At 37.8% G+C, this 24,699-nt stretch overlaps 1 protein-coding gene across 1 annotated transcript in view; it reads right to left on the reverse strand.

Moving 5' to 3' along the window:
- hs3st1l1 (heparan sulfate (glucosamine) 3-O-sulfotransferase 1-like1) overlaps nucleotides 1-24,699 on the reverse strand; it is a 31,147-nt gene extending 6,448 nt beyond the window's left edge. Inside the window, exon 1 of the mRNA XM_028005968.1 lies at nucleotides 24,324-24,699. The gene's annotated coding sequence lies outside the window, so the exon portion shown is untranslated. The remainder of the gene's footprint in view (nucleotides 1-24,323) is intronic.

Genomic DNA, 24,699 nt, shown 5'->3' on the forward strand with positions numbered 1-24,699 from the left:
AACCTTAAAGAGTTATAAGACATGAATAACTATTGTTAACTGGGAATGGGTTTGTTTTCATCAGGACTAAATAAAATGCTATCAGAATCAGAACGCCGCACAGTCCTTGCTCTCTTTGCACTTTCCTGAATCCTGTTGTGTTTTTAGTTATTTCTGATTCACTGGTTTAAAGCGTCGTTAAGGTCGTCTCCTGTCGGACGCTCTGGCCCTTCCTCCAAATAAGCCGCCTCCTGGGACCAAAATGCACAAGCACCTTCATCCTGCACTTTCCCCTCTTCTCCAACATCTCTTCCGTAGCTTCTTACTCCTGCCGGCTGGCAGGGAAAAAAACACATAGTACATTTTCCACCTACACACATCCATCTGAAGCTCTCCCACATACAGGACTGCCTTTAAATTATGGATGAATATTGGTTTACAGTGGGCTTCCTGGCTCACTTTAACAGGTTATATTACAAAAACCTAAACATTCAGCTTGTCAAAGTGAAGGAATTTTTTCCTTCCCTTCCAGCCTCAAAGACCTGGTGATCTCTTGCACTAAAGAAGCAGGGAAAACAATTTTTAAAATAAAAATAAACAATATAGCTATACAATAAAGTAGAACCTTAGATTGTGAACCTTAGATTATGAATCAAATATATAATATTTTGTCTCATCATGTAAAGGAATACTGCTGTGTGAATGACTCGACTAATTAAAAGGTATAAGTAAGTAGTTTTGCTTCATTTACTTTGATTTACATGACACATAACAACCCATCTTGTTTCCAAACAGGTTAAAATGTTTCCAAAAGTTTTGTAAAAAAAATTATTTAAAGATTACATGAACGCCACAATTGATTGAAAACAGCTGATGAATCTTAGAAATATTCTCCTCTGGGGCCACCTAGTGGTTGGAATATCTCAGACTAATTTCAGTTTTCTTTAAATACATTGCTCAATATTTTAACCACTGCTGGAATAACTGAACCCAACACTGTTGATACCAGCTTAACCCTAACCCTAACGCTGATAAAACATAGATTTGGTTTTCTGGTAATATTATCTTAAATACATTCAGATAAAATCAAGGAATTGTCATATCCTTCTAAAAAGGGGCACCAGCATATGGAGTGATGCTGTTGTTGGGTTAACACATGGAGATGCGGTGATACATTTTCCGTCCAACATTTTTCCATTTAAAGCATAAATAACTGTTGCCCTAATAGCAGAATAACACGGGGCAGAATTCATTTACACTCCACACTTTTTAGATCTTTTGCAAGGTTGCTCTCTTTCTTCTTTTCTGTGCTTACATTTTTGTTGTTGCAAGTTCTAGCAAACCAGCTCACTTGACCTTTAATTCACAAATTTCCCATAGATTTACTATTGATACTTGAAGTAGGAAGAATCATTTTCCTTTGTTTCAGTGGGAAAATATTATAGAGCAGCACTGTTGGAAAGCAATATTTGGCTATTTGTGGCGTGTATGAGTAAGACAATGACCCAAGTCACACCCACATGTCAGCTAAGGCATTCATTACCATGCTTGAAGAGGGTGCAATGTGTCATTTCCTGGTGCACCCAGAAACAAGCGGCCTCAGGCACTAATTACAGCTGCTTATCTGTGATCTTTCATTCGCTGATTTAAACTTTCCCTGCATACTTTTCTTTTTAGCTACTTTTGTCACTGCAGACTATTTCGCTGTGTAAAAGGAAGGCTATTCCAATTACCAGTCCTTCTGCCCACTGCCATCTGTGCAAACATCAAGCATTAAGCACCCGACTTCATGTGCTTCATAAACAAATATATGTTTATGCAGCATTAGCAAAATTTGAATAAACAAAAACAAACAAAAATTTCAAGCGATTTAACATGGTACTCAGGATGAGGATGTTCGGTTTTTCTGATATAAATACAAATCAGATGAGTCAAACCAAAACCACAGAGAGGTGTGAATCTCACCATGGCAACAGCCCTGTAGCTACCTAGCTTAAATGTGTCATTGTTCAGGCATGGTTACCCTGGAGCATTCTTTTGGCCGGAGCTCCTCATGTTTAGCTATGGCATTCGTCAATGCTCTCAGTTTTATTTGAGGAAATCAGCTGATGTTGTCAGCTTTCCCTGTAGGCATTTCTCTGTAGATAAAAAAGCCAAGTTGCTCAGATCCCTCGGACGAGTGGAGGAGACCGATCACAGGGACACTGAATCGGTGAAACCCGTCCGAAACAACAGACTATGAGAGGGGATTCAATCAGAGCGCGGCCTGATGAGCCTTATTCAACCTGCCACTTCTGATAAAGCGCCCATGCTGTCTGCCGCATCGCCGTCCACTCAGCGCAGCAGATAAAGCTAATTTTATCTTGCCAATTTAATGCTACTGTAAATCTTATCGTGCTTCCCACATCGTACGTTCCCTGCTTCGCACAATGAGTCTGATCTTCTCCATGTAAAGTAATTACTCCGCCGTTTATCACAAGAGGGAAGGCTTGTGAAATGCGGACGTAATCAAAACAAATGCACCAACTTTAGTGTGGGTCTTTGGAAATCCACTGTGTTTCTCGGATCTCGCAGGCATCCTGAACACTGCAGTGTACGCATGCATTATGGATGAATTGCTTTATGAAATAAAAAGCAGGGCATCGTGTAATGAACTGCGAGGATGGTGGTTAATCTTTGATGAGGCTGATGTGGTAAATAGTTTAATGATTTACTGACTGAGGCGTTACAGACATAAGCAAATTAAAGAAAAAGAATGTTTAGAGTATGTATGTGCTGATGAGAAGCTTATATACATATGAATGTCATATTATTTTGGCCATTTAATAATGTATTTCACCTTATCTTTCGTTGTGTTTTATGACTATGCAACAAAATTTTAAAAAACAATTTTCCTGCCTCTGATTCTCCACACAGTTCCTCCAGACTAGCGGCAGCAGCACTTTGCAAACACCTGGTGGAGCTGCACATATTCTGAGCTCATCATAGGAACAACTTCTCAGTCAAATGCTCCTAAGGACAGTCATAAGACTTAGACTTAGACTTAGACTGACTTTATTGTCATTTTGCTTGCACAGGGTGAATACAGAACAAAATTTCGTTGCATATGGCTCAGGACAATGTTTTTGAGCTTTCAATGTTGTGAGGTTACTCCAGAATAAAATAAAATACAGTATAAAATATGGATATAAATATAAATATAGAATATAAAGTGCAGTAATGACAGTAAAATATAAGTTATTTAGCTCTGTACATGTGCAAGGTATAAAGTGGAGACCAGATTTTAAGTGCAGTCCAGTTAAGAGTTCAGCAGTCTGATGGCAAGTGGGAAAAAGCTGTTTCGGAACCTGGTGGTCCTGCACCGGATGCTGCGGAACCTCTTTCCAGAGGGCAGCAGGGAGAACAGTCCATGGCGGGGGTGTGAGGGGTCACTGATGATGTTTCGGCCTCGGGACACGCAGCGCTGGGATGAAATGTCCTGAATGGAGGGAAGGGGGGCCCCGATGATCCTTTCTGCTGTCCGCACCACTCTCCTCACGTTCTTCCAGTCGGAGGCGCTGCAGCTTCCACACCACACAGAGAGGCAGCTGGTCAGAATGCTCTCTATGGTGCTTCTGTAGAACGTCTTGAGGATGGGCGGGGGCAGGTGTGCTCTTCTGGATGAGCATTGTGCTCATGGTGAAGGCAAAGTGTTGGAAAGAGTAGAAGCTTCTTAAAGAGACAGAGGCCCAATTTCAAGGCATCAAACTGAGAACTCAAATTTATTTTAAGTCATTATAACACCTGAAAGTAACATTTAGCTGATTCTGCTATGAAATGGCACCAAATGCCTGGAAAATACACAAAACTACTCCTTTAATCTTATATTTTCAAGGTTAAAATTATACATACAGGCTCTTTTGTATTAACAAAAACTCAATCAAATTTGTATAAATGTTGCACAGCCGCATGCCGTTTTAAAGCCAATAACAAACTTCATGCATAATTGTAGCAGGAGAAATGACAAATGCTGTTGTTGTCAGAAGTTTCCTGAAACAAAGCCAGCTTTTAAGTATAGTCCTACATTTTTAAACAATTGAGTTTGGGACTTAAGGAAGAATATTCCACACATCATTGATTCCAAAGTACTTTTGGGAGTGTCTTTGAGATTATTGCCCTGTTTGAACATTCATCATTTAGCTGTTAACTTGAGGTGAAGCTAAATAATATGAAGGTCCTGCCAAATTGTGTAATGAGTCAGTGCCACAAGCATTCAAAATTCCCTCCAATCCTTGAATTATGGAAATTAATGTTTTTAAAAAATATACCATTTATTGACTAATCATTCAATCCTGAAAAAAATGGTTGAATTTAATCTAAGTCATAAATTATTATATCCATGCACATTTAGTGTATGTAAGCATTTCTTCTTCACTGTACTGTATAATCTTTTGAAAGCTAAACAGAAAAATACCACCTTTGCTTTAAATTATGCACCTTCTCTCCCAATGCAGTTGCATAATAAATACTAACTAAGGCATGCAAATATCACGAGTGTGTTCTCAGGTTTAAAGGTATTAACTAAGATATCTTTTGTTCATTCCCCTAAACTACAGCTGGTGTGTGCATGCGATCCTACGTAACTTGGAAATCTTTTCACACTCTGGCACATACATATCCAATTGGAAGGATTGCTGCTCAGATCTGCCAGGGTTTTTTTTAATTATCACAAATATGTATTCAACACTGCAGAACTCCAGATTTAGTCTTCGAACCTTCTGCGATGCACCACTGTCTGCCAAGAGCTGAACTGATTTAACACAGGGCAGCAGTTTGCGAGCTAGTAATAATGTATTTAACTCGCAACCGCTTCCCACAGGAGAGCAAAATGTTTGCATTCGATGTTGGCGCGTTAAAAAGTTAGAGGAAACCAAACCAGTAGCAGCGGGGACTTACTTCCAAACACTAAATAAAGAGACGCAGGCCGGCTGCTGTGGCCAGCGACTAACCAGACTGGACTTCTAAATTAGACGCAGAAATAAAAGTTTTTTGTTTGTTTTTTCCTGGTGAATGTGAGTGACAAATCAGTGAAGCGTACCTGTGAGATATGCAGATGAGTAACGTCTCGGACCAACAGTGACAGCTGTACATTTCTGGGATGTAGTTCTCACCCTAACCTTGACCTTGGAGGGGAATTTTCAGTATCAAGCTACCTCATCTGCATAAGTAATTCAAGTTGTCGCCTTGCATGCTGGTCATTGATTGTAACATAATCAGCAGGATCAGAGACTGTGGTGACTCAGTCGTTCATCTGTGCTAAGTTTAAAACTTGCAAAGTCATTGTTTTAATCAAAATGCTTATCGAAAGCAGGCAATTAAGCCAGTCATGAAAGTCCATTTAATATTTTCTACTGCTTTTAGTGGATATCAGATACCAGTAAAGAAATATTTTGTTGGAGATTCTGGGGTTAGTAGTTTGTCAGATTATGATTATGAGAAAGACATTGATATGACTTCCTGCACACTTTACATGCTAAAAATCTAAATAAAAAATAAAAATAGTTTGTTTTAATGAGTAGGAAAAATAATCAGTTTGCTGCTCCGCTATTCTCTCTTGCTCACAGGAGATACTTTGTTCCTTTCTGCTTCGGTTAATATCTAACATTACCAAGCATGCATGGTGAGCTGGAGCAGGAGATGGATGGACAGACTGGGACCTCCTCTGCAGTGATGTGGGTGGTGCTCCGGTTTGTTGTGTTAAAGAATGAACGGACCCTAAAGCAGAGCGCCTGTTTTACAGGTTTGTTTACACAATAGGATCGAAATAGATTGACATTTGGACAAACAATATGGTAGTACTACAAAATATATTCCCTGCTCACTTTTCCAGGACTGATATGCCACATTACACAATTTTCCTGGACCTTAGCAGAGGTTTTCCGGAACTGATCAACTTCTTCACTGGAAACGTTTATGAAGTGTATAGAAAGTAGTTTAGCACAAATTTTTAGATTAAGCTTTTTAAGGAAGTATTTTCACTTGATTATACATTGAAGTTTTTTTATTGGTCTGATGTGATATTCTTTTCTTAAATGCAGTGTTTTCATTAGCTATAAGAAAAAATCCCCAATATTCCATTGGGAAGGCAAAGCATCTTCAGTCAGAGGCTTCTTCAGATTCAGTGCAGCACAGACTGCTGCAGAAGATCTTTCCTGTCCACAGCCATCAGCAATTTCACTAACTCTTTGAAGAATTTAAATTAATGAGTTATAACAACATTTAATTTGCCTTTGGAATTAATAAAATATTTTTTAATTGAATTTGAATTGAATAATATTCTAATTTATTAAATTTGACAGCATATGGTAGGTTCAGTGTAGGACCTGGTAAAGTATCTGGTAAGTTTTAGAAATGCTATCTAGAGTACCTGGTAAAGTATCCAGATCATTCCATGAAAGTATGTAGTAAAATCGATTAAAGTATATAGTAAGTCCTAGGAAAGTTCCAGGAAAGTACCTGGCAGATTCTGAAATGGACTAAGTACAATCCAATGAGTACCTGATGAATTTGGGGAAAATACAGAACTGGTCAATTCTGGAAGGTATGAGTGAATTTATTTTAAATTGAATGGAAGTGCTTGGAAAGTTTCATGAAAGCTTCAGTAAAGTAACTGGTATGTTCTTAGAAAGTATCTCATGAAGTCTTGAAGCCGTTACTTGGTGAATTCTGGGAAATCTTCAGTATTATTTGTGTTGCACAGCACTACCTAAAAACACATGATGATCTATAAACTGATCAAACCTGGGCTGGAATATTCTACATTTACTACAGATCATTTAAAATAAACACAAATTGTAATTGTTAAACATTTACTGTATTGGCATCTTTTGTCATATTAGAAAAGTATGTTTTCTGCATCCTTTGTTCTTAGTTTAGACATTTACTGTCAGACAAAAACAGTTTCACAATAACAAGAGCTGTCTTTCATCCGTATGTTATTTCTGTTTAAAATATTTTGCATACAAGTAATACATTACTAAGGCAGGAAAATGTATTCTGACATTCTTAATTTTAACAAACTGTATATTTGTGTGGAAAAATACAACTAAAACCACCTCTGAGTTCCTGTAGAATTTTAACAATGCACCGGAGCTGTCCAATAACTTCTGAGCGTCATTGTGAGCGTACTCACTTGCACCATGCAGGCAAATAAAATCGGTCACCTCTGTGCTCATTGTTGAGAAACAGCCTTGTAATTTTCTACTTGCAGGGCAAACTAGATTGTAAAAGAAGTGTTTATCTATAATAACAATCTGCAGCTCCATTTCCCCTTGCTGATGCTCTGCCTCTCAGGCAAGAGAGCACCTCAGAGGCTTCAGTGGGCAGAGAAAGGCAGAATGCAAATCATCCCAGTTCCACCTATTGTGGCTCTGTTTCGTGGGCTTCCTAATTGTTTACAGCATTAGCTTTTGCAAGGACTCCACACTGCTGCCCGAGTGGCACTAAGCTGTTTTTAGCTTTCCTCTGCGCAAGCTTGAAACTCTGCCCGAGAGCGGATGAAAACTCCCGTGCCAGCTGGGTTTAACATCTGCCTTAGAACTGAGATTCTGCAGGCATCAAGGCTCTGTTTGCCGATATTTCCAAGGAGCACAGAACACCGCTCTTTGTTGTTTTATTCTCCTCCTTCTTAGCCTTTGCGGCGAACATGACACTTCTAAAGATTCGCCCTCCATTTAAAAGACCCAATCAACGTCCAAACGGTGGGTTTAACCTTAATTCAAGGCATGCAAGAAGAACAGCATGGTAGTTAAGTAAGAAACATGTAAATAATTCACTCATTTATAAAGCTGCAAGGAGCCGTCTGTGACTTAATGGCAGTATCCACTCATGTGCGGATCTGGCACTGTGACAGAATCAGGTTAAGAAGATAGAGGGAATAAAACAGCATGTCACTTCAGCAGGGTGACTCTAATAGCAGAGCAGAGCTTTGTCTAAGCCAGAGTAATGCTAAACCCCAGAGCTTAAGTTAGTACCCTGGTAAAGCTAATGAGTGTAGCTTATTATTTCTTTATTTCTCTCATGCACTCTGTATCCTTTTGCGTGCAGAACTGATGAGCAGTCAAAGATTAGTCAACAGGACTACGGCAAACTGCAGTATAAGGACTTCTCATTGTCTGTTTTATCGGTGCCATCTTGTTGTGCCATTGTTCATGAATAAGTCATCAGTCCTGCTCACGATTCCCCTCAGGCTTATTGCTCGTTTCACTGCCTCCGCTGCCCTGTAAACCCAGCTAAAGAGTTTATGGGAGATAAGAGGCAAAAGAGGTCGTGGGTCCAATAACTGTTTTTATCACCCGGGGTTCTGCAGCAGCGGCCGTTTTTATGTGCGAATCTGCCGGAAACCAATTCTTAATTAGAGAAGTTTGTGGACCCAGCAGCACTGGGCCTAATGGGGGAGTAAGAGGAATCAGAGACGGGGTATCTGTGGAGTTACTAGATTGTTTTGTAACTGTGCCTGATAGCGATGCAGAGACAACAGCAGCGATGAAGAAGCAGGCCCTTTAAAATGTTTGGTTAGGTGCTGGAGCTATGTTTGTCTAGACAAGCCTGAGTCCTTTTTTTAAAATGAGTTCAGCTTATTGATTTTCTAGGAGGCTTATCTTTATTAAAGGAGCCTGCCTTGTCAATGGAATTGCTGCCTTTCCCATCAAGGTGAGCCGATTCTATTTCCTATTATTGGGAGATTTTAAACGGCTGAGTTTAGAGGATAAGCAAAGTTTCAAACTAGCTAAAGGTTTGACAAAACAATGTAAAGCTGGTTCTGTTTAATTTTATTAAAATCTAACACACTCACCACTTCCTGGTCCAACAAACTCCGACTGAAAAAAATACATATAAAATGTCAAGTACATTTATGCAGCAGGCCTCCTTATGGACTAGGGACTGAGATGGCCTTGAAAAGATGGCAGAAATTTTTGTCATGAGTAATTTCAGTATATTTTTATCATAACGTAACAATTTATTCATATTCCACTTATAATTCACAACCAAGGCCAGAGAGTAAATAAGATGTCTATGAAACTGACAGTCTGCCTGACCTATAAATTTAGGACACCAAAGGTCTCGACTTGTTTTTTGAAAATTTGCAATGGCCAATCTAAGACCCCATCTCCATGGAGACGATTTTAGGTGTATCTGCAAATGTTTTTTGTTGTTTAGGATGTGAATCCGCACGGATTCGGCTTCTTGGAAGACCAGAAATGATCGTTTTATAAACCTGGTTCCGGACTGAATACATTTCGAAAAACCAGTTTCTTGTTTCCATGTGAAACATGTCTTTTTTTTTAAAGGATGACACCGTCAGTCCTGTCGCAATACGCAATAAATCAATCACTTGCATGACGAAGTAAAACAAGCTCAATAATTTCCATTTCAATGATTTATATTTTTTCTCTTTCCTGTCAATCTTTTCTACTAAAAATCTGGATGATAAAAGTTTTCAGTTTGTTGCTTTGGTCTCAACCAGCTTTTTGTTGGACAATTTTGTTTCCACAGACTTCATAATTCATATTATTTGTTGTTTCTGTTGTTTTGTCTATTTAAGATAAGATATACTAATTTAAATGTTGAAATTTCTACTACATTATTTTCTGTGGTGCCACTTTCTGTTGTGTGAACACAAATTTTTTCTTAATTGTTTCCGTGCTAGTCTCAATGGATAGACTCACCCAGTTGTTGCATTTAAACAAGAGTATAACTTAAGACTTTGTAAAACATATTTACTAGGAGCTCTAGTAAATATCTTAAGGATAGCCATGCACCTTTAATTAAAATCTTACTCTATGCAACCCTTAAAATTTAATCTATGCAGTTCTTGCTACATCATACTTAACATCTGTATATGTAATAGATGATTTTTAAGATAAATTTTGGGTACTGAACAAAAATAAGTAATGAAAAATTAATTACAACCACACAGCAATATTATTAAAACCACATAATTTAAATAAGGGGTGTTTCGTTTTTTCTTCCACCTTTGACAGACGTGCGTTTGGGATAAAAGGCGAAAGTCACTCAGATTTTAATTAGCGGCTTGGCAGACATCTTTAACCAGTCGAGAGATAATGACTAGGATCTTGTGTTCCCAAGTTGCTTGCATATGAAAAGGGGGGAAAAATACGAAAATTAATTACTTATTTTCCCAGACGCAGACAGTGGAATCTTGTCTTTGATTGCATAGTTTGAAAAGTCCTTAATTATCCTAGCAATGAGGCACCGGTTAGGTCGGCAGAAAGTTCTGCGTTTTATGAGGGAAAGGGAGTTCTGTCACACCGGTCCTGCTCTAAAACAAAGCCAGAAGGTTAGCCCCTTCAGAATGAAGTCCTAAATTTAGCAAACAGTGGAAGTGTGCTGCAATTCCCATCAGCTCCTTCTCCAAAGCCCAGATTAGCCATCTCTCTCTGCATTTAGGCACTGGATTGCTCCACAGTTTGTCTGATAATATCTGTTTCGAGCACAGACCACGCTTCTCTTGGTATTTAACAAAGATTAGCTTTAAATTGATGATTAACCTTTGTAATCCTGCAAGCATATCGAAAATGGCTTGCTTGTCTTTACCACAGCCCACAAAAGAGACGCTGCATTATCGTTCAGGGGAAAATTGAAGCTCGGAAAGCAAATGAGGCGGTGTTATCTGGCCGTTGCTCGGCTGGATAATGAAGACAAATCTCCAGACTAGGGAACCATCTCATAATGAATCCTAACAGATGATTTTTTTTTTTTTGACTTCATAGCGTGAATCTTTTAATAAAACTCCAGTGTGACCCTGACAAGCTACTGGTGGCTGTGTCTTGCCAAACAGTCGATTTTCCTCACGGGAATAAGGAGCAGCCATTGTTTAGATGGCTGTATTAGTCAGTAATCAGACATTAAATGAGTAATTTCTCCATATTTAACTTCAACCGGGGAGGTAATGGTTTAATTTACTGGGCAATGAGTTTTCCCAAGCAGGTGCGCCTTGCATTAAATCACAGCATCTGTTGCTCCAACAAACATTCAGCTTAAAGACTTTTTTTTCTCCAATCATTTCAAACACCAGCAGCTCAGAAAGAGAAGACCTGTCAGTAATTTACGTAAATTCTTCAGCTTTCTCACCGTAAACCTCAGAGTCCATTATCAGCTCTTATATTGCATTTAGTCATTTATTCAATAAAGTTCAAATTCTCCTGCCAACAAGTCAACTTGGAGCTTATTTCAACTCTATGCCCTGATGTAAATATGCAACAAGGAGTTGAAAGAAATTGCAAATGTCCCTTTTAATAAAAATGTGATTAACTGATACTGTACATCAGCTGTGTAACAGTAGTCATTGCAATAAAATGGAAAATGTTGTATAAGTTTAAATTGTAGATTTTTGTAAGTATATTTATAGTGATGTAATGTTATTTGAAGGTGCACCTTTTGAAAGTTGTGTCATTTTTCCCAGAAACTTTACTTTACCCCTGGCTCCAGCAACATTTGAGCTGGACAATACTAGGAAATTTGATTATAATATAACTGTTTCCAATCTTCTCAGTGACCTTTAGCATATTGCAACCAACAAACAGTCCATTCCAAAGCAGGTTTTTCAATATTATTCATGCAAACATAATTTTACAATGATGATATATTGAGTAATATTTAGTTAAATGTCCAAATGTTAAAAACTCTCCATTCTGTGGGACAAACAGAGGCAACATAGATGCTAATTTAGCAACCAAATGATAGAAGCTGATTTTAAAAAAGTGTTTTATTCGTTTTTGACATTAATATTTTATGCATGTTGAGGTTTTCTGTTGACCAGCCACTGGAGGTGCAGCGGGGCACCAGCAGGGAGTATTTACATTTAGCTGAAGAAGCTAATATGTGCCCAAACTTGTTGCTGTAAATGGAGATGATTCATTAAATTTAGTTTTCAGTCACAACCTCACTGATGAAACTTTTCGCACATTTATGTAATTTATCTGGCTTTTTGTCGAACTTCCATTCATTTTTGCTCATCTACAGGTGTAGACGAGCAAACATACATCACACCTGTTGATGTCAGATTCATAAAATCAACATGTTCAAAGAATGAGACATTTACTCAATTTGTGAAAACCAAAAGAGGGATAATTTTTTTTTCCAAAATACTGCTGCTAAAATCTCATTTTGACGCAAAAAGGTTTAAAAACTAGGCACCAAGACCAACTTTAATATACAATAGCTATAATAACATCAACAGTTCATTTTATTACCAGTTAGTAGACTGACAATTTAAAAAAATATATTATTTCAATATAAAAAGCAACAAAATAATAACCAAGGCTCACCTTTCAGAATCATCTCTGAGAGACCAACTGAGACAATGAGTGTAAAGAGGTTAACGTATCAACGGCTGCTTAATCCAATCCTTACAGAAATCCGGAGCAACCAAGCGGATCACAGCCCACACACCACAATCCTATTGCTTTGCATTAAATGGATATAACATACGGAGGCGGACATGTTGCTTTAAAAAGTCCAGGTCAAAGTCTCTCAGGTCTCTAGCCATGCCAACAAAATACAACAGTTTGTGTTAACTTTATGACAGATTACCTGAGATTATTATTTAAAAAGTTAAAAAGAACTTCTGGATTATACAATTGAGATTATTCCAACCTCTAGAAAAATTTATCTGATGGACTTTGAGAAGAACAGAAGCTGGCCTGTCGCTTTAACAGAGTTTTCCACGTATTAATTTTAAGACTCAACCTAAATGAAATCTGAAAAAATATTCAAACTTGTAAACACTTTAAAACGCAGGAGTAATTGTTCAATTTGCATTTTTGTTTTGGGCTTCATGTCACATTCATAATATTTCATATTGCCAATCGTTCCAGTCTTTGGAAATGAACAAAATGCCAAGGTCAATAGAAGAAAACATTTTGAGTTAAAGTTAAAATAAATTAACTTTTTAATATTTTAATCATACACCTGTACAACTAATAATAAATTTGGAAAGTCCATTTTAAATTACATTTGTTTTCTTGGTATTTCCATGTTTTCATGTCTTACATGAAATGGTGCATCACTCCACTGGGTGAGAGGAGATTTGCTTGGATTCAGATATCTCGTTTCAGCCATATGTGCTGATTTATTTTGGAGTTGATCTGCGAGTCTTTTAGCAGCTGAGTAAGAGAATTTAACAGATAGCGAGGTGTGATTTTTCTCCTGGTGAAATATGTTCCACATGTGTCTGAGGAGCTCCAGTGTTTCACCTAGAAATGTATTCACGCTGATTTTTTGTTTGTTCTTTGAGAACGTAGTTCCCTTTGGTTTTGTGTAACATTTCAAGGAAAGGTTAGGCAAATCTAAACTTCTACTGCCTTAACTGGAAGCAGCTCTTGACATTTGTGCCATAAGAGAAGATTTTGTTTTCTCAACATAAATAAAAACATATATTATCATTAACTTCCAGGATGAAAAACTCTTTGTTTAGCTTTCAGATGCTTTGAAAACACAGCTAGATGCTCTATAAGGAAGTATAGGAAGACTATGGAACAAAGAAGGATACAGAGAAAAGGAACTGAATTAATGACGTCTTATTCATGCTGTTAAAAACAAATTCTGCAACAAACTCTGGAGCCTCGCAGGGAGCTGTCCGAGGTGCTGAAAGAAACTGTTCATCTTGTTTAGTTTTTTTTTTTTGGAAGGAGAAAACCCTGGAGAGCTCCTGCCTTTCTGCTGCCCAGAGGGAAATACTGCTCCTCTTAAAACTGAAATTGAACTTTCCAAGATGTTGTTACTCTGTCTTTGGTTTTATCTCATTTTCTTTTTTTATGGCTAAAGGCAGAGAAGAGACACAGAGATACACACATTTACACATCGCCATCCAGGTGTGTATGTGTTCAGGTTTGCAGCCAGAAAATAGCACAGCCACAGAGCCACAAGAAATATTTGTTAAAATGTACATTGTAGTTTTATTGCGCTCATATCCAGCGCCTTGTAAAACTATTTACCCTGTGAACTTTTAACATTGTGATGTTACAACTACAAGCTTCAATGTGTTTTATTGTGATTTTATATAATAAAACCACCACAATGAATCGAGGAAATATAATATCCCAATATTTGCTTTACACATTTTTCACAAATAAAAATCAAAAAAGTGTGTTATGGATTTGTATCCACTGCCCTGAAGTTAATACAATTTTTGAGTCTTTGTGGGCATGTCTACCAGCTCTGCCCATTTACAAAGTGTTTCAGTCATTCTTTGCTTGTTTTGTTTTTAAGTTGAGTTAGATTGGATGAACATCTGAAAACATCCAGTTTTTCCACAGATTCTCTCTGAGACGTAGGTCTATGCTGTTGCTAGGCCATTCTGAAACATGGATGTGCTTTGAAGCTCTGGCTGTATGTTCAGGGTCATTTTTCTGCTGGAAAATATTGTTTTTCCTCTTAGGTTTTCTGACAAGGTTCTGCATTCCTGTTCAGTTCTTGTCATTTTAACATTTATTTTTGTAAAAAGTAAATACTCCTTACTATTAGGCACATAAAGTAAAACAATGCATGCATACGCTGCCCATAAAGTTGACAGCTTTTCTTTTATTTTTAGGAACAGTCCTCTTTGTTCTTGTGGCTTAACTTTCACTGTGGTAACTGTGGAAGAGACTGGTCCACGAAGTTTTAAGATTTACAATTTATCTGTCATTTGACAAGATTGAAGAAATATGTCTTCCAACTTTGTAGAAATTGTGAAAAGAAATCAAAACTACTTCTGCAGTAGGAAACAAATGCTTTAAAAAAATCTCTGATGCCGATCTGAAACAAACTATTAGAGCACATGTAGATAAAAATCATTAAATTAATCTTGAGGCCAAGATAACCCCAAAGGCAGAATGAAGTAAACACATAAACTGTGCGTCTCTCCCAACTTGCATAAACATTTTGCAAGTTGGATTTCTCTGTATTGATGTTAGTATAGAACAAATACAAGAAGTCGCTGCTAATCCTGAATATTAATATCAAAGGAAATCACCATTCTCAGGAGGAGTCTGTTTTAGCATACAGTCATTAGGAAAATCACAATGTGCTGAATTATTGTGCAACTGAATATAAACAAAAGAATACAAGTCATCTTACTCACTTATTTACTAAAGTCAACAAATAAGCTATTCAAAATGAACACTTTTTACATTCCTTAAGAGTTTAGGACACAACATCACTACATTCATCTGTCTGAGTTTTGTGTGCAGCAGCATCCAGAGCTGAAGAACTGAATAATCTTCCCTGGGGATGATTCTCATGATTCAGAACGGCCCAAAACGTCCTGCTTTGGTCTGAGTGACAAAGGGAGTCGTGTCATTATTCTGTCATCTCTGAGGCCTCTGCTGGCTAGCAAGGATGCTTGGGATGGCACATTGTGCCTTATAATAGAAAGAATCTTCTTTTTTAGTATCTGTACTAAAAAAAAGACTATGGTTGAAGAAAATCTGCCTTTAAATTGTATTTCTAAGTCCAGCCTTGAGGTCTAAGCTCACTTGACTTGTTCATCATTCATTCTAAACCTTTCCAACCGTAGCCTGAGCACCAGTAGCTACATTTTTAATTATTCTCTAGAACTTTTCAGTTAGACTCTTCCTTTTCTGTGCATTTTCATAACTGTGCAACAAAATGTCACATTTTTCAATTACTATGTCTTAATAACTGAGAATGATACAGCTTTTTTTTAAAGTGTTTATTCTGTGTCTGCTAATTCTCTGTTTGGCCCATTTTGACCAAGGAGAAAGTAAATCTATGCACCTAAATATAAGGTGTTCATCACTCTGAGTCAGAGGTCGATTCATTGGCATTTGACATTTTGACATTTCAAAAATCAGATTTTATTTTCAAACCTAAATATGTTTTTAAATCTGATTTCCTGTTTAGTTTTTTTACATGAACTCTTAAACAAGTAGATCAAGATCCAGTCTACTGATGGGCAGCCAGTATTTCTGTGTTGGTCAGAATCAGAGTACATCAGTTAAAATCGGTTCTTTTTACAAATTCTCTGTGCTCTTATTTTTTAATAATGCTCACATTTTTATTTTTTGATAGCTTGCAATGCAAAGCTTAATATTGATCCCCGTCTCTTAACTCCAACATTTTAAATCTAAAAATGTTTGAGTCTGTCCAGGCAGAGCTTACCGTTTTTCTTGGACTTACCCATCACTAATTCTTCACTAAATGTGGTAAAACATGAGCAGTTACAACATATTTCAATAAGCCCATAACTTTTTTAAAATCTGTTTCAAGTTTAACAGTTTCTTTTGAGTGACTTTCTTGTAAAAACAATTACTATTCATGAAGCAGATTTTCCAAATATTAATTATTGACTGTTTGGTAGTTGTAAATGGTAAGAAGTGTGAGCAGCAATAATCTTGGGTGTGATCGTCTTTTCTTTCATTTTTATCCTCCAGGCTATGATGTCATTTTATTATTGATATTTATTATGGATTTTTTATGTTCCTGAACACACAAGGCTAATTTTAGGTGAATTGTTTTAAATCCACACAGGCTCAAAACTAAACATGCAGGCATGTTGGTTAAATGACCTTGAGTAAAATGTCACTCTGCAGTTTCACCTCTATATTAACACACTATATGTTTTTCAAAACAACTTTATGAGTCATCTGTATCAAGGTCTGGTTGGAACAACTACCTGCGTCCAGATTTCAAACATATGACTGAGAGAGTTACTTTCAGATGACAGAAAACTGATCAAATTGAAAAGGTGCCAACATGGAAAGAAGCGCGAGCTCCAAAGTCAACACCTTCAAGGATAATTAAAGTTTGCAACCAATGCTGGTGTCTTATAGCTTCTGGAGATGAGTTTGGTACGAAGAGGGACAAAAGCTTCTTTCAGACCGTACTTTCAATCAGCAATATAAAATACAAAGCAAAGACAGCTGCATCTTTATGCAAGTCTCCAGGTGTGATATGAGCAGCATTGTCCCAAAGTTTTTCTGCCTTTTGCAAATGCTTTAGATCTGCTCAACAAAGCAAATACACAAATAGGCACATTTTTCACTAAGAATTTAGAGTTACATGACATTATCTGCCAATACTGAACCGTGTTTAAATAATTAGAGGGCGGCTTGTATTCTCCAGACACGTGGTGCAATTTTATAACACAGTCATGTAACTATGCTACCCTCAGTTGTTAGGAAGATGCTGTATATACAAACAACACAACTTTAAAGAAAAGACATTTGACTTGGCATCATAGACGTATCTGACTAATGAAAATTGGCATCTCAACAAAGCATCACCATGCCGACCAATGATGGGGTTTACAACCAGGAATGTTGTAGTTTGTATGAGTTCAGCAGGTGTTTGCTAATTGCTGCTGCCACTAGTCTAGTGGAGGCTGCAGCTCTGAAGAGGAGATTTGTGGAAAGAGGCGGCGCTATGATGGAAAGCAACACTCTCTTTATGAGAGAATGACATTATAACATGATGTAAAGCTTAGAAAAGTCCATTTTGCTCCATGCCTTCCCCCACTTCAAAACCAGAGTCCACATCAGAAAACAATCAGTTCTAAGGAGCTCTACCAGTTCAGCATCTTTTAGGTACTGAACTGGAAGTATGTCAGATGCTCGCCAATGGCTAAAAGAGTTAAGAGACATTTCGCCACACAATAAAGCCATTTGTATAAAAAGCTAAGCCTGGATATATAATCTTTACCTTTGGTAGATTTGAGAAAATCTACAATAATTTCAAATTATCTAAATTATTTCCCCCAATTCTTTTTTTTAAAGATGTATTAAGCTGTAATGAGAAAAATTATTAAGTAAATCATTAAAAATCATTAAAAAATGAGAAAGGCAGTCACATCCATGATGTGTGTACTTAAACATCTGAATTGCAGAGTGTTTCTTTTTACATAGATGTTTCTTAATAAAGCCTATATGACAGACTATCAACAGTAATGATGAATAGAGCTGGCATGGGCCTGTCTCATCTGTGGCAGGCGAGAAACAAAAGTAATGAATAAATAACTTTTCCCATCATCAAGTGGAATGATAAATCTACTTTATAACACAAGGCAATGATGGCTGCATTGAGCCTTTCTTCGCCCTCTTGATGAAAAAGTGGCTTGCGAGATCTATTCACTCGGAGGCCCTTGCAATCTCTCTCGTCTCCTCGTCCGCCCACTCCAGTCCTCCGTCCCTTCACTTTCAGAATGTAAATTAAGCAGAAAACAACCTGTTGTTTGAAGCCATCATCAGACTCTTTGTGTCTTTAATAAGCCTTTCCCTAAAGGCTGAGCTCAGACACGGAGGCTTTTGATAATGAGGACACAGCAGTAGCACCGTGTCACACACACACTGTATGCTACCTTTTTCCTACATTTTTGTTAGCCGTCACGCTGAATTATGACTGGTGATGTATGGTGACAATCACATGGACAAATGTGGGACTTTGCACCATGGATTGCTGCCTACTGCGCAGTCATGAATTATGGAATTTGGCACAAATATGCAAATCTGAGTATTAGCCTAGTTATACCCTGGTACTGTAAGTTGCAGTCACGTATCTATTATGCATAAACTAAAGGACGGGAGTGAAGAGGTCCTGGCAGCCAGCTTCACAGCCCTTTCTCAGTTGCTCATTTTCACATCATGAAAGGACATGTAAAGCAGGAAAAGCTAGCTCCACAATGCTAACTCTCTGTGGCTCTGTTCCTCTGAAGGCTTGAGGGAGTGCAAGCTTGCCTCCACACTCAATTGCCAAGCTACTTAAAATAACAATGGCTTCCATAGGATTTGGAAGCCTGGAAGATATGCAGGGAACATGCAGAAGTTGCTGCTAATCCTCTAATTTCCTCCCACAGGGCTGATATGAAAATACTGGTCTGATCAGTAATCACTCCACCGGGGAGGCAGACAGAAGATCCAGTCAACAAATAAAATAACCTCTGTATGACATTAATATCACAATGCTGGGTGGGTGATGGATTGTGCCTGGGCGACCTAATCACAGAAGTACATCCAAAATAAACGGCCATCACAATGGAGGAGCTGCAAGGTGCAAAAACTCAGATTTGACATCATGCAAGAAGTCCATGGAGAGGAGAGCAGTGACGACTAAATTCAGAAGTTTGAAAGTGACCTGAATGAATATTAGCAAGAATATCAACCAATTATCAAACACATGACGGCAGACTGCGTCTATTTAACAGCTGTATTTTAAAAAATGTCACCGCTCACACTGAACCAACAGACTGTAGTATTTGTTCAAGCTGATCTCTACTTATAAAAACAATGTTTTGTTAGCAGTGAAGTTAGTAAAAACAAGAACTTTTGTATTCATTTCAAAACATACAAACACTTAAAACATTATACCTATTCCACACATAATCTGAAAGTACAGCAGAGTAAATGAAACAAAAAATAGGCTGAAGACCAGAAGCAGGTAAATTCAGCTTGACAGACAATAACTTTTCATCAGTCAGTCAAAAGAAAAAACAAACAAACATGCTAACAGCAACACTCTTCTATGTGGATGTCGCTACAAAGTGAAGGCTAAGTGAGCTATCAGTATTAGTGAGGTGTTTTTTTTAGAGGAAGTACAAAACCTGTTGAGAGGTATTTATAACAAAGTCTAAAGTCAAGATTTGTGGGAACACTAACTGATAATGTAAGTAACAGATTCAAGTCAGGTTTAGCTCAGACATGTACCACAAAACAAACATTAAAGTAGGAAGCTAACATGGAGCCACATTAGCAGTGTTGTAGTCGTTTTGTGCTCTAAGCTGCACCTGGCTGACATCTGTTGTCCCACAGATTGTTCACAGTCTGTTTTATTATTCAGCTCATTAACAGTTTAGGACAAAAAAAATTCTTAGCCCATTGTGATTAGATTTGTTGTTATATGGGGAAGAGTTTAAGAACTGTAAATGACACCTTAATGAGAACTCCTCTGGGAAACCCCATGCCGATTCATTACCTAAGCATCTGCTGCTAATTGTGATCATCTTAAAAGATAAAGTCCCCATAAGAAAAATTACTTCTCTTCTGAACAGCTACAAAATGTTATTTCATATAACCAACATGTGTGTTAATACTGTGTAATGACAACAGTATTAACATTTTCCTCATCACTCACTAATTTGTCTCTATCAGTTCTTGTGTATTCTGCCTGCTATTCTCCTCTTTACTGTTTTTAATCACAGGAAGTCATTTTGTTGCTATGTTGATCTCTGGAGCTGCATCACCGACGCTACGCTTAGCTGAATGTTTTTGTCCGCTTCTGTATGAGTGTCATATTTCCTTCTTACTTTTTGAAAAACGTCATTGTCTTGTCAACATTTTGTGCTAAGCCCAAAAATATACTAAAAATAGAAAAGTGTTACACGATGGTGAGATGAGTCCTCTGAAAGCATCTGAAGTACCTCAAACTCCTGCCTGGTTAGTTTTGTTACGTATGCCACAGCGACAAATGCGTCAAAGGTTTCAACATAATGGTGCACAGTTTTGTACGGCATTGAAATTCAAGACATGCCCAAAATATTACCATTATTACTCCTACAGTTGAGGTGGATTGTTTTCTGTTGTTTGTAAACTGCAATTTCACCATTAGGTGTCACTAGTGGCCGTTTGTTGAACGGAGGTATTACCTGTCAAAGATGGTGTAATATTAAAGCTCAACATTAATTCAGCTGAAATATTGCTCAGTTAGTCAAAGGTTTAACTTAGATAACTTTTTCCCAAACTTTTTTTAGAAAGAAAATATTACACTTTGTGCCAGATTTATAAAGACAAATAATTAAATGCAAATTTCCCATTTATCTGACCTAGATAATTAATAAGCTTCTTACCTGCCACTGCATTCAGACACATATGATTTGCTTTTCTATTTTTTTTCAGCTACACCTTACCTTTACCTCAGATTTGCAAATGTTATTGTGCACTTTTGACAGCATCTTAAGCTGGTTCCATAAAGGCATCTAAACCAGCCCCCACAATAAGGAAAAGAGAACAACTCTGGAATTCATTTGCATTTTTAACAAATCTCATGTATGCCCTAGCTAATAGTTTTCATCCTTTAATTTGGCAAACAGAAACTCATCAAATATTAATCCCATTCTCTTGTTAGTTTGGATTGCTTGTGATTAGGAGAACATGTGGAAAAGAAAATGCACTTTTGTTTTGTTTTTGTTTTCCTCCTCCCCTCCTCTCCGCTCAAGTGGAGCCAACTGGATAAACTCCATCAAACACAAACCTAATAACAAGATATTGTACACAAGAAATGGCTTCTTCTCTCTTTTTTTTCTGTCATTCTCATAAGAAACTCTGCTCATGTTGTTGTGTACACTGACCCGCCGTGTTTGTCCAGTCATACATCACAAAGACACCTCGAGGATTCCCGGGGGGATTTAGAAATCATAACACATCTTCAGACCACTGCCACCGTTACGGCCAGAATCAGAAACGCTTTCTTACTGTCGGTTTGTCATCTCTGGAACCCCAGTCCTGCTTCTAACAATTAGCTTCAGTAGAAAATAAAAACAAATAAAAGTGGGGGTTTTTCTGGTTAAAAAGAGGAAACACTTTATCCATCCAGGTTGATTAGTTTGGTATAAAAATAATGAGGATGAGTCCACTTTCACTGTAGCCTGCTGTCCTTTACTTTCATTAAACAAATCATTTTCTTACCAAATTATTCCCTCTTACACAATTCTTTTGTTTTATTAATGTATAAAACACTTTTTCTTTACACTGCAAGTCACATTTATTGGGACTTAACATCAAGATGTGCAAAAAGCATTAAAATATTTTATTGTAGTAGCATAATCTCACACTGAAAAGACTGGGGGAGTCAAACTTTAATTATTATTTTTGCTTTACAACATTTATTCATTGGTTCATTTTTACAGAATCACAACTTTAACAATTTATTGGCATCAATATAGCATCTAAAAATTGTTATGAATAATTGGTGACACTTTGTGTCTAAAACTATTAGGGTTTTTAAAATTTCCCTTACATCCTGCTCACTTTGATTGGGAAAAGTTTACCTTTGGTTCTTGCCCATCCTAGTGACCAGTGGGTAAAAACAATCATCTTTTTGGATTTTTCCACCAAAGCGGTTAGAACCGACATTTTGCAACTGGTTTTATAAAAGAACTGGTTTTCAACAAGCATCTTGGTTACTGTTACTGTACTATGTAAAAATCTCCGACAGTTTTATTTTGTATTTTTGTGTTGGTGAAACTGCAAGGAAGCAGTTTAACTGCAAACATCGCATCATTTTATGCCAGCATTCAAACAAACAGAGAATTCACTACAGGATTTATCATGGAAACATCAGCCGTTAGCTCTGGTCTTTGCTTTAATGACTCACTTAAACTCTGTGAGGAGTTGGATTTAAAAAAACCAGGAAGACTGAGTTCATGTTATTCCATGACTAATCTAACTTTTTCTCATATTTGGACTTACTTGTGAGTTTCAAACTTGGCAGTCAACAATGAGGTGAAAGATGGAACATACTGTAGTTTAGGCCGTGAACTCGAGCTGCGCTGCTGTTTCAGAATCTACGAAGTCTAAACAATTTGGGTGGCCATGAGATGCAAAGCATGCTGCATGTCATGTGGAGATTCTCCTTGTTTCTGATTCTCTGAGGTCAGAGGCCATCTCCTCACTTTCTACTATCCAGAAGACAGAAATGTTCAGGGGTGCAGAGATGCTCTCATTGCTATGGTTGAAAACCACTGCCACTGAGTGATGGTAGTGGTTAAATGTCAAACTTTACTATATCAACTAATCTAGATGTATTCAAACATTTACCATTGGTGCCAGAGTCAGAGCTCACAACAGTGGGATACACAGAGAATGGCGCTAAGCAAGCATAGGGCCAGTTTAGAATTAGAATCTGTTTGTGGAGGCATCCCTGGGGAAATGTTATATCTAAGAGAAACAGAAATTCATAAATTATTAATGTAAAGTTCCTAGAGGCTTATCATCCTCAAAAAGTGAAGTATAAATTAAAATAGTGCTTCACTTTCATTTTACTTAATGGTTAATTAAAAGGCACCAATAATAGTGCCACTGGTGATTTTGGTTGAAAGTTATTTCTATACATGTTTTTTTTTTTTTTCCCACCCAAATAAAAATGTTTTTCTTTCAAAAATGTCCTGTGTGTGAAAATACTATAATACAATGTTTTTATTCCATTTCATTTTAAGGGTTTTACACATCTTTACAAGGGAGGCATTAGATGTCGTTAGTATATTTAACAAATTATTTTGTATTGTATGGATCTTTCTATGCATAGACTCACAACAAGACTTTTATTCTGACACATTTGCAATATAACTGAAAGTCAGTTTCATACAGATCAAAAGAAGAATTACCATTTAGACTTAACATATCTCAGTGTAACGAGCTGTAGGAACCTATGAAGAGCTGCAAGAACATCATCAACCCACTTCTTCCTGTGGAGGATTGTTGTGCAGCTTCAGCTTGAACAACTACAAAAAGGTTGAACCTATTTTAAATACAAACCAATTAAAAACGACTTTTAGCTGCAGGACAGGATCAGGCTGGTACTGACAAACAGCACCTTATGTTTCATTTAAATTTCATTACACAACTTATTCCAGTCAAATACCAACTAATGCCTTTGAGAAATTGAGCGAGCTCAAGGCACCGGCTCGAATGAAGCCAACACCCACATGCTCATAATCAAAGGTGAATTGTTGCACAGCCTGTGGCAATTTGCATCCAGTGGAAATTCACTTGGCTTGGTCTGACATCAGATATAGGAGATGTGATGCTGTGAAGGGTAGGCAGTGTGTGCAGGGCCACATTTCCACCAAGAGCTGGAGAGTGGTAATTATCATCAGCTGCTCTTGTCTGATTGAGTCTACCCTGCAACTACAGCATGAGATTAGTCACTTTTTATACTTGCAGCAGCGTTCAGGGCTGGATGAAGAACTTTGCTTCATCTTTAAATGCTGCAACTTCACGAATTTCAGGGGAAACTTTTAAAGAAACTAGTTTGTGCCACACTGAAAAGGGGATAATCCTACAGAACAATGTGCTCCTCGGAGCTTCTGCAGCTAATTTATTGAATGTAGCATTTTAATTAGCTTGATCAATACTCTATTAGAGAGGGTTTAAATGTGAACTGCATAAAGAAGACAAAGCGCTCAACTGAGTGACAGACAAGCTCAGACACAACAGATGCAGCTCAGCCCAAAACAGATGACTGGATTTTTATTCCTGCACATTAAATGTTAAATGATCTTTTAGTAAATCGCTGCATGAAAGCATCGCTCAGTGTCTTTTCACATAGATAAAGTAGAATAAAACATTGGTTACCTCTTCCGGCGGGTTTGGTGCTGGTCTGAGAGCCTCTCGGGTTTTTGGTTGTTCTCAGGAGCGGAGGATGTAGATGATGCTGAACACCGGAGCGCGCTCCTGCGTCCCGCCGGTCCCCGCACAACAAACGCGTCCGTCCCTTCCCACGGCCACTGTCATCACTGAGTCGGTTCGGAAGCGAGCAGACTACCAGCTGCCAGAACGGAGCGCTTGTTTATTCAAAGCAGACGACTCGGCTCCGTCTCCGAGGCTGTGTACAGGAGGAGCGCCGTGGCCACGCCACTGCCTCAGCTTTGCGTGGCAGACAGGAGGGAAGCGGGGAGGAGCCGTTTCCCGTGTGACGATCAGGGCAAGGTGCTCCACTCACTGATGCGCT

This window comes from Xiphophorus couchianus, chromosome 22 (genome assembly GCF_001444195.1).
Source record: "Xiphophorus couchianus chromosome 22, X_couchianus-1.0, whole genome shotgun sequence".
Classification (NCBI taxonomy): Eukaryota; Metazoa; Chordata; class Actinopteri; order Cyprinodontiformes; family Poeciliidae; genus Xiphophorus; species Xiphophorus couchianus.